Below are 18,064 nucleotides of genomic sequence, written 5' to 3'. Positions count from 1 at the left end.
CACTCCTGACAAGTCTGGCTGGCCTTGCACTTATGAGGCTCTCACCTGCCTTCCAAACAGTGGGGCTCTGTGCTTTCCTTCCTATGGAACAGAACTGTGCTTCTCCTGCAGGTGCCAATGGCCATATTGGTATTTCACCTCCAATGTTGACTGTTGTGACAGACTGGAGGAGATTGTTGGCTGGAAACATTTCATGTGTGGGGGAATGTCATGGTTTGACACTGGCACAATGCCAGTGCCCCCATGAAAATGTGATCCCTACCTTGAATGCTGTGAAGTGGAATCTAGAATAGAGCAAAGCAGGCCCAAGCTTAATAACAGGAAAAAAACTTTATTAAACTACCACTAAAAAGAAAAGAGAAAACTAAGGAAGGGAAAAAAAAAACCACACAAAGATCCAAATGAAAACCTTGCAAACCATTCCTCCCCCCCCACCACCCAACTCCAACAAACCACAGTGAGACACAATCTGGACCCCAATCAGGTTTCCACCCTCCAAACAACCGATACTCAGTCCATCGAGGGAACAGAGTCTCTCCTGTGCCACAGACCCCCCAAGAAACACAGCTCCACATCCTGTGTTTCCATGTCACACATGGCACCACCCGGATAAAAAGTTTGCCATGGTGACCCTTCTCCTTTCCATGCACAGTGCTCTCACCACCAATGCATGGATGGTCACTGCCTTTAGGATTTTTCCTTTCAAGGATGCCCTGCCAAGAGGGGAGAAAACAACAGTTCAGTTTTTCATTGTTTGGGACCACAGTCCCCCCACATTTTCCCCTGGGGCCGAGGGCTCAAGAACAGAGATCTTCTTCTCTTCTCTTTTCCTTTCCAGGGCAAGGGGGCGCCACCACAAACCCCCTAACCTTTTCTCTGTTCACTCCACTTTTGTCTTTTTCTCAGCTGAGGCAGGTCTCTTGACTCACTGGCATCCTCCCAAAACACAGTCCCTCTTGACGGAGAAGATTTGGTTCAGGTTGTGGCTAACACAGAAAAGTCTAGCTAAAAGCCACTCCTTGTCCCCCTCCCATCTAGAATTCCTCCTTCCAACATCCCATCCCAGGGTCTAAGGTGTCCTTCTTCCTCTCTTTCAAACTGAGGAGGGGAAAGGAAAATTCACAAAGCTTTCATTTCTCAAGAAAGGGTTAAAAGTCCGAACTCCCAGGATGGCTCGATGCCCGGACATCCAGCAACTCCCACACAACTGGGCACCTTGCAGCAGCTCCCCCCGCTCCTCCTTCCTTGCGGCTTTCTCTCTCCCTCTCGGGAGAGGAACTCTGGTGGGAGGGAAATGGAGACATCTCAGATTTCTTCCACCCTTCCATCTGCAGGGGCCAGCCCAATTCCAGTCCTTTCACCACCCTTGGGGCTTTCGGCCTACCTTTCTCAGGCCATGGGCTTCCCCTCCCCCACCCAGCTCGTGGCTGGGGGGGGAAGGTCTGCACTGCACGCTGACCGGAACTAAAGAGAGCGAGTTCCCCTGAGATTTCTGCTTTCAACCCCTCTGTGTTCTCAGAGGCGTGTCTACTTTCAATTGGTCAATATCTAAATTGACCTCTTCCTTCCAGGAAAAATTATCTTTCATTGTCAAACCACGACAAGATGCCTCCATAACATAAACAACAGGAACTTCTCTACCTAAGTGAACAGAAGAAAGACAATTCTAGAGATGGTAAACTGACTGAAAATATTTGGTTTTTTCTCTTTACATTTTCAGGTTGTCAGGAGAGAGGAAGTGTTCTGAAAGTTTTGTTCTGGTCCTTAATGCTCCTTCTTTTATTTACTGTTAGTAAACTATTCTTTTTACTCTAAAAGTTTGACCTTTGCCTTTCTCCTAATCCTACCTCACAGCAGGAATTGAGTAAGTATATTCTAGTGTGTGCACTGATAATTAGCCAACACTGAACCCACTACACTAGTCGATGCATTAGCCAAGAAATCTCAAATTGGTGAAGCAAAACCAGTAAAGGAATGTTCATGATGAGCTACATTACAACAGTGGCAAATCAAGGCAGAAGCATGGTTTGTCAGGACTTGCTTGGTACTAATGAGCCCCGTGGTGCACTTGGAGCTGAGCCTTGGAACCTCAGGGCCTGAGAGGAGATTGCAAAAAACCTTCCAGAAGTTAAAATCAAGAGGAAAAACCCAAAGTGTCACGAGGTACTAATGGGACTTAGGTCCATCCCCAACACAGGCTCCTCATGGACTCCTTGGAGGAGAGAACTGGAGGCCAGGATGGCACAAAAACTTCTCAGTCTGGAAATGAAAATTCCAAAGTAGCTTACAAAAGTTAAGTATCTCAAAGCATTAAAGAGCTCCTCTGAGTGTCAGTGCCAAGCTCTCAAGGGACTCCTTAAAGCAGATTATTGGGGCCATGATTGCACAAACCTCCCACAGAGTCTGTATCAAAAGGGAAAAACCAAGTACCTTAAAAGAACTGAAGTACCTTGAAGCATTAATGAGTGTTGTTCCTGACAAAGCCTCTCCAGGGACTAATTACAGCAGATAATTGGAGGCCATGATTGCACAAAGCTCTCAGAGACTCCAAGGCAAAAGGAAAAGCCAAAGTCCTTTGAAAAGCCTGCAGTCCCTGGGAGCATGAAGGAGCCCCCAGGGCCATTCCTGACCAAGGCTCCCCAGGGACTCCTTCCAGCAGATCCTTGAGGCCACTGGGATGTGGGCATGGGGGGGATGCTGAGGGCAGGAGCAGGGGCTGACAGTGCCCAGCCTGGCTGGGGCTGTGCCAGGAGGCCCCAGGGCCTCAGGACAAGGTGTCTCCTCACAGCCCTTGGTGGCACAGACCCTGCTGTGCCCCAGGGCACCAAGACTTGGCTTCTCTTTGTCCCCACCTGGCATCAGTGCCTCCAGTTCTCTGCTCTGCCTGGGGCCTGGGGACACTTTCTCAGTCATGTCCCTCAGTGGGACCCATTAAAAGTCCAAGAAACTTTGGAGTTGGATTCTGACATGGAGTTCTCCAGAGGTTTCTGCAGCTCCCTCTCAGGGGCTGATGTTCAGGGCTGAGCACAAAGCCCCAGAGGGTCATTAAAGTCCTTGTGCTGTGTCTGTGCTGCTGAGCTGGGCCAGGCTCCTGGCACAGAGGATGAGCCTGGTAATCAAGCAGAGCTTCAAAAGCACATTTCTCATGCTGAGCAGCTCTTCTGCCAGCCCAGCAGGGCTGGGGCACTGCCTGCAGCCAGCCCGGGCACAGCACAGAGGCAGAGAGCTTCAATCAGTCAGGGCTGGGAAGAGGCTGAGAAGTGCCTGGGGCAGAATCACTGCCAGCCCTTGGCACAGGAACCTCTGGCTGCAGGACAATGCAGCTGCAGCTCCTGGAGAGATCTCCTAAAGCTGGAACATCCCAATGCCCACAGAGCCTGTGAGTGCATTCTCTGCTCATCTCCTGTGCAGAGCAGCCAGGGGTGCCCAGGGCTGTCCTGCAGAGCAGGGTCCTGCAGCCCAGGGCGCTGTGCTGGGCCAGGGACTCTGCTGCCTGCCAGGGACAGCTCTCAGCCGGCCCTGGAGCTGCTCCCAGCGCTGGCCAGGAGCTGTGGGGGGAAGGAGCCACCCTGAGCAGGGCAGGTGCTGCTGCTGAGAGGGGCTGGCTGGGGCAGGACTGCTCCAGCTCCAGACCAGCTCCAGAGGGCACTTCCCAAAGGAGGTAAGCCTGGGTTTGCTGTAAAGGTCAGGAGCTTTCCTGAGAGTATTTTCAATTTTCTGCTTGGAGAAAGATGATGAAGTTGTGATGATGATAAAAATATTTTTGCTTTTATATATTTTTCATATATTCATAGTTCTGTAAATTACTGTTACGTAGTTTTAAAATTATAATCCTTAACTAACTCTATTAAACTCTTAAATAACTCTTTTTAACTACTATTATATATTTAATATATTTATGATCCTTAATTAACTCTAGTATGTTTCCTTCCCTTTTCTTAGATTTTAGAACTATAACCTGTCTAAATACATTTTTAAAGTGCTATATAATCTTTTTATCAGAGAAAGAACCCACAAGAAGAGTATTTTGGGTTTTGAATGTGAGCAGTGATAAGAAAAACTGGACAAAGAAAGGCCCTGGACTTATTCCAGTGGGTTGAGCCAGGGGTGTGTTAACTGGGTAATGAATCTCCCATTGGATGTTCCTGTTAAATATCCTAAATAATCAACATGAACAAATTGTTGAAATCAGGGGCTGGGTGTGCCTCATCCCCACTGGGACACCTGGAAGGTTCCAATGAAGTTCTGGTTTTAACTTCACTGTTCTAACACTGTTGCAAGGGTTCTTTTTTTCTCTTTTGATTATAGACAACAGGGGGATGAGAGAAGCAGAACAGGAATTGTAATCCCAGAATCACAGAACATTCTGAGTTGAAAGGGACACACAGGATCATCAAAGGAATGTTTGAACATTTACAGAGACTCCAGAACTGTGACTTTGGCTGGTCAGTGTCTCTGCTGGGAGCCTCCCAAAGGGCCTTCAGCCACTCCTCAGCCCTGGGCAGCAGCAGCATCACCTCTGCAGGGCCCAGCAGGGCTCTCCTGAGCTGCCCTTGCCCAGCTGCACACAGAGCCTGCCCCAGCCAGGGCCCTGCACACAGGCAGGTTTCTGTAGGGCCGGGCCGAGGGCACACAGGGTGGGATGGGCTCTGTGAGCGCTGGCAGGGACAAGGCACCTCTCAGGAGGGGATGTCCAGGCCCAGGGAGATGCTCAGGGAAGCAGAGGGGGCTGAACAGAGCAGTGCTGGGGGAACAAACCCATCCAGCCCCTCACCTTCCCTCAGCCACAGGGAATCCTTTGCCTCTCACAGCTCTCAGTGGGAAACTCTGAGTGCAGCAGGAATGCTGGGGATTTCTGACCTCAAAGAGACAGGAATCGTGTGTGGGTAGGAAATCAATTCCTAAATCCAACCCCTGCCATCAATTTCTCTTAGGAGTGTGAATGCAGATGGTACCAAGCCTTTCTGGAGTAGGAGTGATTCCCCTGACGGATACTGAATATCCAGCCTTGTTCCTCTGCCCCATGGCTACAAACCCAGGGCAGCAGAGCAGGGATGGCTTCTGCAGAGCCCCCACATACAGCCCTTGCTGCTCCTGGCACACTCAGCCAGCACAACTGGAGCTCAGGCAGGGACCTGGGTGAAGGTTTTCCCAGAGCAGGAACAAGGGTGGGTGAGTCCCAGCAGGACAGCCTGCAGGGAATGGCCCAGGTTTGGCTCCAAGCAGCCTCTCCTGACTTGTCCCTGTCCTTTCTCCATGAACAGGTGCCCATGTGCAGCCACAGCAAATGTCCAACAGCAGCTCCATCAGCCACTTCCTTCTGCTGGCACTGGCAGACACGCGGCAGCTGCAGCTCCTGCACTTCTGCCTCTTCCTGGGCATCTCCCTGGCTGCCCTCCTGGGCAACGGCCTCATCATCAGCACCGTAGCCTGCGGCCACCACCTGCACACGCCCATGTTCTTCTTCCTGCTCAACCTGGCCCTCAGCGACCTGGGCTCCATCTGCACCACTGTCCCCAAAGCCATGCACAATTCCCTCTCGGACACCAGGAACATCTACACAGGATGTGCTGCACAAGATTTTTTTTTCTTTTCTGTGCTGCAACAGAATATTTCCTGCTGACCATCATGTGCTATGACCGCTACGTGTCCATCTGCAAACCCCTGCACTACGGGACCCTCCTGGGCAGCAGAGCTTGTGCCCACATGGCAGCAGCTGCCTGGGCCAGTGCCTTTCTCAATGCTCTGCTGCACACAGCCAATACATTTTCCCTGCCCCTGTGCCATGGCAATGCCCTGGGCCAGTTCTTCTGTGAAATCCCACAGATCCTCAAGCTCTCCTGCTCCAAATCCCACCTCAGGGAACTTGGGCTTCTTGTGGTTACTAGCAGTTTATCATTTTGTTGTTTTTTGTTCATTGTTTTCTCCTATGTACAGATCGTCAGGGCTGTGCTGAGGATCCCTTCTGAGCAGGGACGGCACAAAGCCTTTCCCACCTGCCTCCCTCACCTGGCTGTAGTCTCTCTCTTTGTCAGCACTGCAGAATTTGCTCACCTGAAGCCTGCCTCGATGTCCTCCCCATCCCTGGATCTGGCCCTGTCAGTTCTGCGCGACGAAATCCTGTTCAGCGTGGGCAACTGAGCGCTTGAAGGACTTAGTGTCAGCTCAAGGCTTGCTTTCCCTCCCAAAGCCTTCCCTTGGCAGCCTTGGGCAGGGGATTCATCCTCCCTCCCTCCTCCTTCCTACAATCCTCCTCGGAACCACTCTGTGGGCACGTTCCATTCTCTGTGTCTGTCCTCAAGTGCAATGCCAACCTGGGACAGTCCTGGCTCTGTCCTGAGCTCCCAGAAGCTCACAGGCTGAGATGGCAACGCTCAGCCACACCAGGGCCCTACCCCTGCCAGCAGCACCCCCACAAGCAGCAGCAGCAGCAGCAGCAGCAGCAGCAGCAGCAGCAGCAGCAGCAGAAGCAGCAGCTGCAGTCACCTCTCAGCTGTTGGTGCCCCTGCACTGCAGCACATCCCGCTGGCACCAACGTTCCCTTGTGGCCTTGGAGACAGTCCTGAATCCATCCATGGGGTCACAGAGCCATGGAATCCCAGAGTTCCAGGTTCCTGGAATTCTAGAGTCATTGAATGTTGAGAACCACACACAGACGAGGAGGAGGAGGAGGAGGAGGAAGAGGAGGAGGAGGAAGAGGAGAGGGAGGCGGAATAGAAGGAGGACGAGGAGGCGGAGGATGAGGAGGAGGAGGAAGAGGAGGAGGAGGAAGAGGAGAGGGAGGAGGAATAGAAGGAGGACGAGGAGGAGGAGGAAGAGGAGGAGGAGGACGAGGAGGAGGAGGATGAGGAGGAGGAGGAGGAGGAGGAGGAGGAGGAGGACGAGGAAAAGTGCGAGGAGGAGGACAAGGAGGAGGAGGACGAGGAGGAGGAGGAGGCTGAGGAAGACGACGAGGAGGAGGAGGAAGAGGAGGAGGAGGACGAGGAAGAGGAGGAGGAGGAGGACGAGGAGGAGGAGGACGAGAATGAGGAGGACGAGGATGAGGAGGAGGAGTAGGTGGATGATGAGTAGGAGGAGGACAGGGAGGAGGAGGATGAGGACGAGGACAACGAGGACGAGGAGGACAATGAGGACGAGGAGGAGGAGGACAAAGAGGAGGAGGATAAGGAGGAGGAAAAGGAGGAGGAAGAAGAGGAGGAGGAAGAGGAGGAGGAATAGGAGAAAGAAGAGGAGGAGGAGGAGGAGGACGAGGAAAAGGACGAGGAGGAGGACGAGGAGGAGGAGGACAAGGAGAAGGATGAGGAGGAGGAGGAGGTCAAAGAGGAGGAGGAAGAGGAGGAGGAGGATGAGGACGAGGAGGAGGTGGAGGACGAGGAGGAGGAGGAGGATGAGGACAAGGAGGACGAGGATGAGGAGGAGGAGTAGGTGGAGGAGGAGGAAGAGGAGGACAAGGAGGAGGAGGATGAGGACGAGAAGGACAAGGACGAGGAGGACGATGAGGACGAGGACAAGGAGGACGACGAGGACGAGGAGGACGAAGAGGACGAGGAGGACGATGAGGAGGACGAGGAGGAGGACGAAGGAGGAGGACGAGGAGGACGAGGAGGAGGAGGAGGAGGAGGAGGAGGACGACGACGACGACGATGACCAAGAAAAGTTTGAAGATGAGGAGGAGGAATAGGAGGTGGAAGAGAGAGAACGAGGACAAGGAGGATGATGAGGAGAAGGAGAACGAGGAGGAAGAGGAGAATGAGGATGAGGAAGAGGAGGAGGAGGAGGACAATGACAAGGAGGGTGAGGATGAGGAGGAGAAAGAGGAGGAGAAGGGGGAGGAAGAGGAGGAGGAGGATGATGACAAGGACTAGGGCAAGCATAAGGAAGATTAGGAGGAGGAGGAGGACAAGGAAGAGGAGGAGGCAGAGAAGCATGAAGAGGAGGAATAGGAGGAGGAGGAGAGAGGACAAGGATAAGGAGGATGATGAGGATGAGGAGGAGGAGGACAACGAGGAGGAGGATGAGGAGGAGAAGAATGAGGACGAGGACGAGGAGGAGAAGGATGAGGATGAGGAAAAGGATGAAGATGCAGAGGACAAGGAGGCGGAGGAGGAGGAGGAGGAGGAGGAGGAGGAGGAGGAGGAGAAGGAAGATGAACAGGAGGAGGATGAGGACAAGGAGGAGAAAAAAGAGGAGGAGGACAAGGATGAGGAGGACCAGGAGGAGAATGACGAAGAGGATGAGGATGAGCAGGATGGGAAGGACGAGGAGGAGGAGGAGGAGGAAGATGAGAAGGAGGAGAAGGAGGAGAATGGGGATGAGGAGGACAATAAGGAGGATGAGGAGGATAAGGATGCGGAGGATAAGGAGGAGGAGTATGAGGAGGAGGACAAGGATGAGGAAAAGGACGAGGATGAGGAGGACAAGGAGGACAATGAGGAGGAGGACGAGGAAGACGAGGAGGAGGAGGAGGAATAGGAGGATAAAGAGGATGAGATTGAGGATGTGGAGGAGGACAATGAGGAGGAGGAGGAGGACTACGAGGACGAGGACAAGGAGCAGGAGGAGGAGGAGGAGGACGACGACAAGGACAAGGAGGAAGAGGAGGATGAGGAGGACGAGGAGGACGAGGAGGAGGAGGACGAGGACGAGGAGTAGGACGAGGAGGAGGACGAGGTGAAGGACAAGGAAGAGGACGAGGAGAAGGACAAGGAGGAGGACGAGGAGGAGGACGAGGAGGAGGAGGAGGAGGAGGACGACGACGACGACGACGAAGAGGAGGTGGAATATGAGGAGGAGGAATAGGAGGAGGAAGAGAGAGAACGAGGACAAGGAGGATGATGAGGGGGAGGAGGAGAACGAGGAGGAAGAGGAGAATGAGGATGAGGAGGAGGAGAAGGAGGAGGACAATGAAAAAGAGGATGAGGATGTGGAGGAGAAAGAGGAGGAGCAGGAGGAGGAAGAGGAGGAGGAGAAAGATGACAAGGTCTAGGGCAAGCACAAGGAAGATGAGGAGGAGGAGGACAAGGAAGAGGAGGAAGCAGAGAAGCATGAAGAGGAGGAGTCGGAGGAGGAAGAGAGAGGACAAGGACAAGGAGGATGATGAGGATGAGGAGGAGGAGGGCAACGAGGGGGAGGAGGAGGAGAAGAAGGATGAGGATGAGGATGAGGAGGAGAAGGGTGAGGATGAGGAAAATGATGAAGATGCAGAGGACAAGGAGGACGAGGAGGAGGAGGAAGAGAAGGAGAAGGAAGATGAACAGGAGGAGGAGGACAAGGAGGAGAATAAAGAGGAGGAGGACAAGGATGAGGAGGACCAGGAGAAGGACGAGGAGGATGAGGATGAGCAGGATGGGGGCGAAAAGGAGGAGGAGGAGGAGGAAGATGAGGAGGAGGAGAAGGAGGAGAATGAGGATGAGGAGGACAAGGAGGAGGATGAGGAGGATAAGGATGTGGAGGATAGGCAGAGGAGGAGGAGGACGAGGACGAGGAGGAGGACGAGGACGAGGAGGAGAAGGATGAGGATGAGGAAAAGGATGAAGATGCAGAGGACAAGGAGGACGTCCTCCTCCTCGTCCTCCTCCTCATCCTCCTCGTCCTCCTGCTCATCCTTGTCCTCCTCCTCGTCCTTGTCCTCTTCCTCCTACTCTTCCTCCTCCTCCTCCTTGTCCTCCTCATCCTCCTCATCCTCCTCGTCCTCTTCATCCTCCTCGTCCTCGTCCTCCTCCTACTCGTCCTCCTCCTCCTCCTCCTCCTCATTGTCCTCCTCCACATCCTCCTTCTCATCCTCTTTATCCTCCTATTCCTCCTCCTCCTCCTCGTCCTCCTTGTCCTCCTCATCCTCATCCTTTTCCTCATCCTTGTCCTCCTCCTCATCATCCTCCTCCTTATCCTCTGTATCCTTATCCTCCTCATCCTCCTCATTGTCCGCCTCATCCTCATTCTCCTCCTTCTCCTCCTCCTCATCTTCCTCCTCTTCCTCCTCCTCGTCCTACCCATCCTGCTCATCCTCATCCTCCTTGTCCTTCTCCTCCTGGTCCTCCTCATCCTTGTCCTCCTCCTCTTTATTCTCTTCCTTCTACTCCTCCTCCTCCTCCTCCTACTCAACCTCCTCGTCCTCCTTGTCCTCTGCATCTTCATCCTTTTCCTCATCCTCATCCTTCTCCTCCTCGTCCTCATCCTCATCCTTCTTCTCCTCCTCCTCCTCCTCCTCATCCTCATCATCCTCCTTGTCCTTGTCCTCTCTCTTCCTCCTCCTATTCCTCCTCTTCATGCTTCTCTGCCTCCTCCTCTTCCTTGTCCTCCTCCTCCTCCTCATCTTCCTTGTGCTTGCCCTAGTCCTTGTCATCTTCCTCCTCCTCCTCTTCCTCCTCCTGCTCCTCCTCTTTCTCCTCCCCCTCCTCATCCTCCTTGCCAATGTCCTCCTCCTCCTCCTCATCCTCATTCTCCTCTTCCTCCTCGTTCTCCTCCTCCTCCTCATCATCCTCCTTGTCCTTGTTCTCTCTCTTCCTCCTCCTGTTCCTCCTCCTCATCTTCCACCTCCTCTTCGTCGTCGACGTCGTCGTCATCATCGTCCTCCTCCTCGTCCTCCTCATCCTCCTCCTTGTCATCCTCCTTCTCCTCCTCCTCATCCTCCTCGTCCTCCTCCTCGTCTTCCTCGTCCTCCTCGTCGTCCTCCTCCTCCTCCTCTTCCTCCTCCTCCTCCTCCTTGTCCTCCTCCACATCCTCATTCTCATCCTCTTTATCCTCCTATTCCTCCTCCTTATCCTCCTCATCCTCGTCCTTTTCCTCATCCTTGTCCTCCTTTTGCTCCTCGTCCTCCTTATCCTCCTCATCCTCGTCCTTTTCCTCATCCTTGTCCTCCTCCTCATCCTCCTCCTCCTTATCCTCCGCATCCTTATCCTCCTCATTGTCCTCCTCATCCTCATTCTCCTCCTTCTCCTCCTCCTCATCTTCCTCCTCTTCCTCCTCCTTGTCCTCCCCATCTTGCTCATCCTCATCCTCCTCGTCCTTCTCCTCCTGGTCCTCCTCATCCTTGTCCTCCTCCTCTTTATTCTCCACCTTTGTTAGAGGGAATGCCGCGGGAGACAAGACTCATGATATCATGATCATCAAGTTTCAGTTTATTGTAACAGATTACACAGTTTATATATGTTCGTTAATTAGCTCATACATATTGCAAAAGCCAAGCTCATGATTGGTTGCTATGTGACTTGTACTATTATCTTAAAATTATCTTTATGATCGATACGTGCCTGTCCAGCTGGCCTTGCAGTTAGAACAGCTTAGTACCCCTTTGTTCTTCTCTATCTACTTCTACATACCAAGCAGTTTCAATATCCTGCTTTCTGCACACCATCTACTCTTCAGGGTCATGCGAACTTTGCAGCAGTCACGTAGCCCTCCCTATTTGGATTAATTTTACAGTGTCATGTCCCTTGTCGTTCAACCATTCCTCTGTCAGGCTCTCTTCACACCTTGTCCTCCTCCTCCTCCTGTTCATCTTCCTTTTCCTCCTCCTCCTCCTCCTCCTCCTCCATGTCCTCTGCATCTTAATCCTTTTCCTCATCCTCATCCTCCTTGTCATTTTCCTCCTTCTCCTCCTCCTCCTCATCCTCATTCTCCTCTTCCTCCTCGTTCTCCTCCTCCTCATCATCATCCTCCTTGTCCTCGTTCTCTCTTTTCCTCCTCCTATTCCTCCTTCTCAGCTTCCACCTCCTCTTCGTCGTCATTGTCGTGGTCATCGTCCTCCTCATCGTCCTCCTCGTCCTCCTCCTCATCATCCTCCTCCTCATCCTCATTCTCCTCTTCCTCCTCGTTCTCCTCCTCCCCCTCATCATCCTCCTTGTCCTCGTTCTCTCTCTTCCTCCTCCTATTCCTCCTCCTCATCTTCCACCTCCTCTTCGTCGTCGTCGTCGTCGTCATCCTCCTCCTCCTCTTTCTCCTCCTCGTCCTCCTCCTCGTCCTCCTCGTCCTCCTCCTCGTCCTCTTCATCCTCTTCGTCCTCCTCGTCCTCCTCCTCCTCCTCCTCGTCCTCGTCCTTGTCATCCTCATCCTCCTCCTCCTCGTCCTCCTCCTCCTCCTCCTCCACCTATTCGTCCTCCTCATCCTCGTCCTACTCGTCCTCGTCTGCCTCCTCCTCTTACTCCTCCTCCTCGTCCTCCTCATCCTCGTCCTTCTCTTCGTCCTCGTCCTCCTCGTCCTCCTCCTCGTCCTCCTCCTCGTCATCCTCCTCGTCCTCCTCCTCGTCCTCCTCATCCTCCTTGTCCTCCTCCTCCTCCTCCTCCTCCTCCTTCTCCTCCTCCTCCTCCTCCTCTTCCTCCTCCTCTTCCTCCTCCTCCTCCTCCTCCTTATCCTCCTCCTCCTCGTCCTCCTTCTCCTCCTCCTTCCCCTCGTCCTCCTCCTCCTTGTTCTCCTCCTCTTCCTCCTCCCTCTCCTCCTCCTCCTCCTCCTCATCCTCCTCCTCCTCCTCCTCCTCCTCTTCCTCCTCCTCTTCCTCCTCCTCCTCCTCCTCCTTATCCTCCTCCTCCTCGTCCTCCTTCTCCTCCTCCTTCCCCTCGTCCTCCTCCTCCTTGTTCTCCTCCTCTTCCTCCTCCCTCTCCTCCTCCTCCTCCTCCTCGTCCTCCTCCTCCTCCTCCTCCTCCTCCTCGTCTGTGTGTGGTTCTCAGGATTCAATGACTCTAGGATTCCAGGAACCTGGAACTCTGGGATTCCATGGCTCTGTGACCCCATGGATGGATTCAGGACTGTCTCCAAGGCCACAAGGGAACGTTGGTGCCAGCGGGAGGGGCTGCAGTGCAGGGGCACCAACAGCTGAGAGGCGATTGCAGCTGCTGCTGCGGCTTCTGCTGCTGCTGCTGCTGCTGCTGCTGCTGCTTGTGGGGGTGCTGCTGGCAGGGGTAGGGCCCTGGTGTGGCTGAGCGTTGCCATCTCAGCCTGTGAGCTCCTGGGAGATCAGGACAGGGCCAGGACTGACCCAGGTTGGCATTGCACTTGAGGACAGACACAGAGAATGGAAAGTGCCCACGGAGTGGTTTCGAGCAGGTCTGTGGTAAGGAGGAGGGAGGGAGGATGAATCCCCTGCCCAAGGCTGACAAGGGAAGGCTTTGGGAGGGAAAGCAAGCCTTGACCTGACACTAAGCCCTTCAAGGGCTCAGTTGCCCACGCTGAGCAGGATTTCATCGCGCAGAACTGACAGGGCCAGATCCAGGGATGGGGAGGACATCGAGGCAGGCTTCAGGTGAGCAAATTCTGCAGTGCTAACAAAGAGAGAGACTACAGCCAGGTGAGGGAGGCAGGTGGGAAAGGCTTTGTGCCGTCCCTGCTCAGAAGGGATCCTCAGCACAGCCCTGACGATCTGTACATAGGAGAAAACAATGAACAAAAAACAACAAAATGATAAACTGCTAGTAACCACAAGAAGCCCAAGTTCCCTGAGGTGGGATTTGGAGCAGGAGAGCTTGAGGATCTGTGGGATTTCACAGAAGAACTGGCCCAGGGCATTGCCATGGCACAGGGGCACGGAAAATGTATTGGCTGTGTGCAGCAGAGCATTGAGAAAGGCACTGGCCCAGGCAGCTGCTGCCATGTGGGCACAAGCTCTGCTGCCCAGGAGGGTCCCGTAGTGCAGGGGTTTGCAGATGGACACGTAGCGGTCATAGCACATGATGGTCAGCAGGAAATATTCTGTTGCAGCACAGAAAAGAAAAAAAAAATCTTGTGCAGCACATCCTGTGTAGGAGATGTTCCTGGTGTCCGAGAGGGAATTGTGCATGGCTTTGGGGACAGTGGTGCAGATGGAGCCCAGGTCGCTGAGGGCCAGGTTGAGCAGGAAGAAGAACATGGGCGTGTGCAGGTGGTGGCCGCAGGCTACGGTGCTGATGATGAGGCCGTTGCCCAGGAGGGCAGCCAGGGAGATGCCCAGGAAGAGGCAGAAGTGCAGGAGCTGCAGCTGCCGCGTGTCTGCCAGTGCCAGCAGGAGGAAGTGGCTGATGGAGCTGCTGTTGGACATTTGCTGTGGCTGCACATGGGCACCTGTTCATGGAGAAAGGACAGGGACAAGTCTGGAGGGGCTGCTTAGAGCCAAACCTGGGCCATTCCCTGCAGCCTGTCCTGCTGCAGGGAATGGCCTAGGTCCCTGCTCTGGGAAAACCTTCACCCATCTATGTGTGGGAACTCTCAAGGAGCCATTCCTTCTCCACTGCCCTGGGTTTGTGGCCTTGTGGCAGAGGGCCAAGGCTGGATATTCAGGACTTGTCAGGGGAATAACTTCTAAATGCAGAAAGTCTTGGTACCATCTGCACTTCCAGAAAAGATGGCAGGATTTGGTTTTAGGAATTGTTTTCCTACCAACACATCATTCCTGGCTCTTTGAGGTCAGAAATCCCCAGCATTCCTGTTCCACTCAGAGTTTGCCACTGAGAGATGTGAGAGGCAAAGGATTCCCTGTGGCTGAGGGAAGGTGAGGGGCTGGATGGGCTTGTTCCCCCAGCACTGCTCTGTTCAGCCCCTCTGCTTCCCTGAGCATCTCCCTGGGCCTGGACATCCCCTCCTGAGAGGTGCCTTGTCCCTGCCAGCGCTCACAGAGCCCATCCCACCCTGTGTGCCCTCGGCCCGGCCCTACAGAAACCTGCCTGTGTGCAGGGCCCTGGCTGGGGCAGGCTCTGTGTGCAGCTGGGCAAGGGCAGCTCAGGAGAGCCCTGCTGGGCCCTGCAGAGGTGATGCTGCTGCTGCCCAGGGCTGAGGAGTGGCTGAAGGCCCTTTGGGAGGCTCCCAGCAGAGACACTGACCACCCAAAGTCACAGTTCTGGAGTCTCTGGACATGTTCGAACATTCCTTTGATGATCCTGTGTGTCCCTTTCAACTCAGAATGTTTTGTGATTCTGAGATTACAATTCCTGTTCTGCTTCTTTTATCCCCCTGTTGTCTATAATCAAAAGAGAGAAAAAAAAAAAAAAAAAGAAAAACCCTTGCAACGGTGTTAGAAAACTACAGAAATAAACAGACCTTTATTGGAAGCTTCCAAGTGTCCCCAGGGCACACCCAGACCCTGATTTAATCAATTTATTAAGGTTAATTAATTAGGGTATTTAATAGGAACATCCAATAGGAGATTCAGTTGCCCCAGTTACACACCCCTGGCTCAACCTATTGGAGTAGGTCCAAGGGCTTCTTTGCCTTTACTTTTTGTTGTGACTGCTCATTTTTTGGTCAAAAACAAAAACGTTGTTCTTGTAGGTCCTGTTCCTGATAATAAGACTATGCAGTATTTCAGGAATGTGTTTAGACTGTCAGTTTATTGTTCTAAAATATAAGATAAAAGTAAAGAAATGTACTAAAGTTAGTTAAGGATTACAGTTATAAAATAGTATGTTAATAGAGTTAATTAGAGTTTAATAGTTAAGTAAGGATTAAAATTTTATAACTATATAATAGTATATAATTATAAAATAGTAATTTACAGAGGTAAAAATATAAGAAAAATGTATAAAAAGTAAAAATGTTTATGTCATCACCCCAACATTCCCATCTTTCTCCAACCAGGAAATTGAAAACGATCTCAGGAAAGCTCCTGATCATTACAGCAATGCCAGGCTTACCTTCTTTGGGAAGTGTCCTCCGGAGCTGTGCCCAGGCTGGTCTGGAGCTGGGAGCAGCCCTGCCCCAGCCAGCCCCTCTCAGCAGCAGCACCTGCCCTGCTCAGGGTGGCTCCTTCCCCCCACAGCTCCTGGCCAGCGCTGGGAGCAGCTCCAGGGCCGGCTGAGAGCTGTCCCTGGCAGGCAGCAGAGTCCCTGGCCCAGCACAGCGCCCTGGGCTGCAGGACCCTGCTCTGCAGGACAGCCCTGGGCACCCCTGGCTGCTCTGCACAGGAGATGAGCAGAGAATGCACTCACAGGCTCTGTGGGCATTGGCATGTTCCAGCTTTAGGAGATCTCTCCAGGAGCTGCAGCTGCATTGTCCTACAGCCAGAGGTTCCTGTGCCAAGGGCTGGCAGTGATTCTGCCCCAGGCACTTCTCAGCCCCTTCCCAGCCCTGACTGATTGAAGCTCTCTGTGCCTCTGTGCTGTGCCCGGGTTGGCTGCAGGCAGTGCCCCAGCCCTGCTGGGCTGGCAGAAGAGCTGCTCAGCAAGAGAAATGTGCTTTTGAAGCTCTGCTTGGTTACCAGGATCACCCTCTGTGCCAGGAGCCCGGCCCAGCTCAGCAGCACAGACACAGCACAAGGACTTTAATGACCCTCTGGGGCTTTGTGCTCAGGCCCTGAACATCAGGCCCTGAGAGGGAGCTGCAGAAACCTCTGCAGAACTCCAAGTCAGAATCCAACTCCAAAGTTTATTGGACTTTTAATGGGTCCCACTGAGGGACACGACTGAGAAAGTGTCCCCAGGCCCCAGGCAGAGCAGAGAACTGGAGGCACTGATACCAGGTGGGGACAAAGAAAAGCCAAGTCTTGGTGCCCTGGGGCACAGCAGGGTCTGTGCCACCAAGGGCTGTGAGGAGACACCTTGTCCTGAGGCCCTGGGGCCTCCTGGCACAGCCCCAGCCAGGCTGGGCACTGTCACTCCCTGGTCCTGCCCTCAGCATCCCCCCCCATGCCCACATCCCAGTGGCCTCAAGGATCTGCTGGAAGGAGTCCCTGGGGAGCCTTGGTCAGGAATGGCCCTGGGGGCTCCTTCATGATCCCAGGGACTGCAGGTTCTTCAAAGGACTTTGGCTTTTGCTTTTGCCTTGGAGTCTCTGAGAGCTTTGTACAATCCTGGCCTCCAATTATCTGCTGTAATTAATCCCTGGAGAGGCTTTGTCAGGAACAACACTCAGTGGGGCCCATTAATGCTTCAAGGTACTTCAGTTTTATTAAGGTACTTGATGTTTCCCTTTTGATCTACTCTGTGATAGGTTTGTGCAATCATGGCCCCAATTATCTGCTTTAATGAGTCCCTTGGGAGCTTTATACTGGCACTCAGTGGGGCTCATGAATACTTTGAGATTCTTAACTTTTGTAAGGTACTTTGGATTTTCCTTTCCACATTGAGAGTTCTTTGTGCCATTTTCAGTCTCTGAGAGGTTTTTGTGCCATCTGGCCTCCAGTTCTCTCCTCCAAGGACTCCATGAAGAGCCTGCGGTATAGATGGACCTTTGTGGGTCCCATTAATGCTTTAGACCCCAACCACTTTGGGGTTTTCCTCTGACTTTGACTTCGGGAAAGGTTTGTGCAATCTCCTCTCAGGCCCTGAGGTTCCAGGGCTCAGCTCCAAATGCACCATGGGTCTCATTAGGATCAAGCAAGTCCTGACAAACCATTGCTCTGCCTCAGTTTCTCTCTGCTCTCGTGCAGTTTGTCAGGAAGTTTCTGTAGTGGTTTTGGTTTGCCAATTTGAGATTTCTCGGCCAATGCTTCAATTAGTGTGGTGGGTTCAGTGTTGGCTAATTACCAGTGCACTCACTAGAATATACTTACTCATTTCCTGCTGTGAGATAGGATTGGGAGAAAGGCAAAGTGGTCACAGAATTTTAAAAGGGTATAAATAAAATTGTAATAACAATAACTAAAAAAGAGTAATAAGAATTAGAACAAAACTTTCAGAACACTTCCTCTTTCTATAAAACCTGACAATGTAAAGAGACAAACCTTAAAATTTTCAGTTGGTTTGCCACCTCTAAAATAGTCTTTCTTCACTTCACATAGGGAGAGAAGTTCTTCTTGTTAATGTTATGGAGACTTCTCCACAAAAAAACAGTTATCTCATGGCTTTTCATTTCCGCAAATTGCAGCTGCCTGGAGAAATCTGCAATCATGAACTCCCTCCAAGCTTTTCCCACCTTTTACCAGAGCTGTACTTATGGGCCATGCCCAGTTATGGGATATTAGTTTCAAGATGAGCTGTTTAAGAGCAAAGGTTCTCTTCATCTCTTTCAGAAATCATCTTCATCTCTGGGAACAGAGGTCTTCTTCTCTCCCTGAGGGCACAGGGTTTCATCACTCTTCTCCCTTTCTCTGTTCAAACCTCTCATGGGAGATCACAGCAACTGCAACTTTTGCTTACTTTAGCATGGAGGCCTTTGCTGAAACAAG

General features: G+C 52.6%; 1 long non-coding RNA gene across 1 annotated transcript; it reads right to left on the bottom strand.

Annotated features, from left to right (window-relative positions):
* Positions 1-311: 311 nt before the first annotated feature.
* Positions 312-1,478, bottom strand: LOC146764180 (uncharacterized). Its single transcript, XR_014950980.1, has 2 exons — positions 1,385-1,478; positions 312-1,280 (listed from the first exon to the last, which is right to left on the bottom strand). It is a non-coding gene; the product is annotated as an uncharacterized LOC146764180 (long non-coding RNA).
* Between the last annotated feature and the right edge of the window lie 16,586 nt (positions 1,479-18,064).

Source organism: Lonchura striata, chromosome 36 (genome assembly GCF_050655825.1).
Source record: "Lonchura striata isolate lonStrDom1 chromosome 36, ASM5065582v1, whole genome shotgun sequence".
In the NCBI taxonomy this organism is placed as follows: Eukaryota; Metazoa; Chordata; class Aves; order Passeriformes; family Estrildidae; genus Lonchura; species Lonchura striata.
This window is presented reverse-complemented; position numbering and strand designations above follow the sequence as displayed.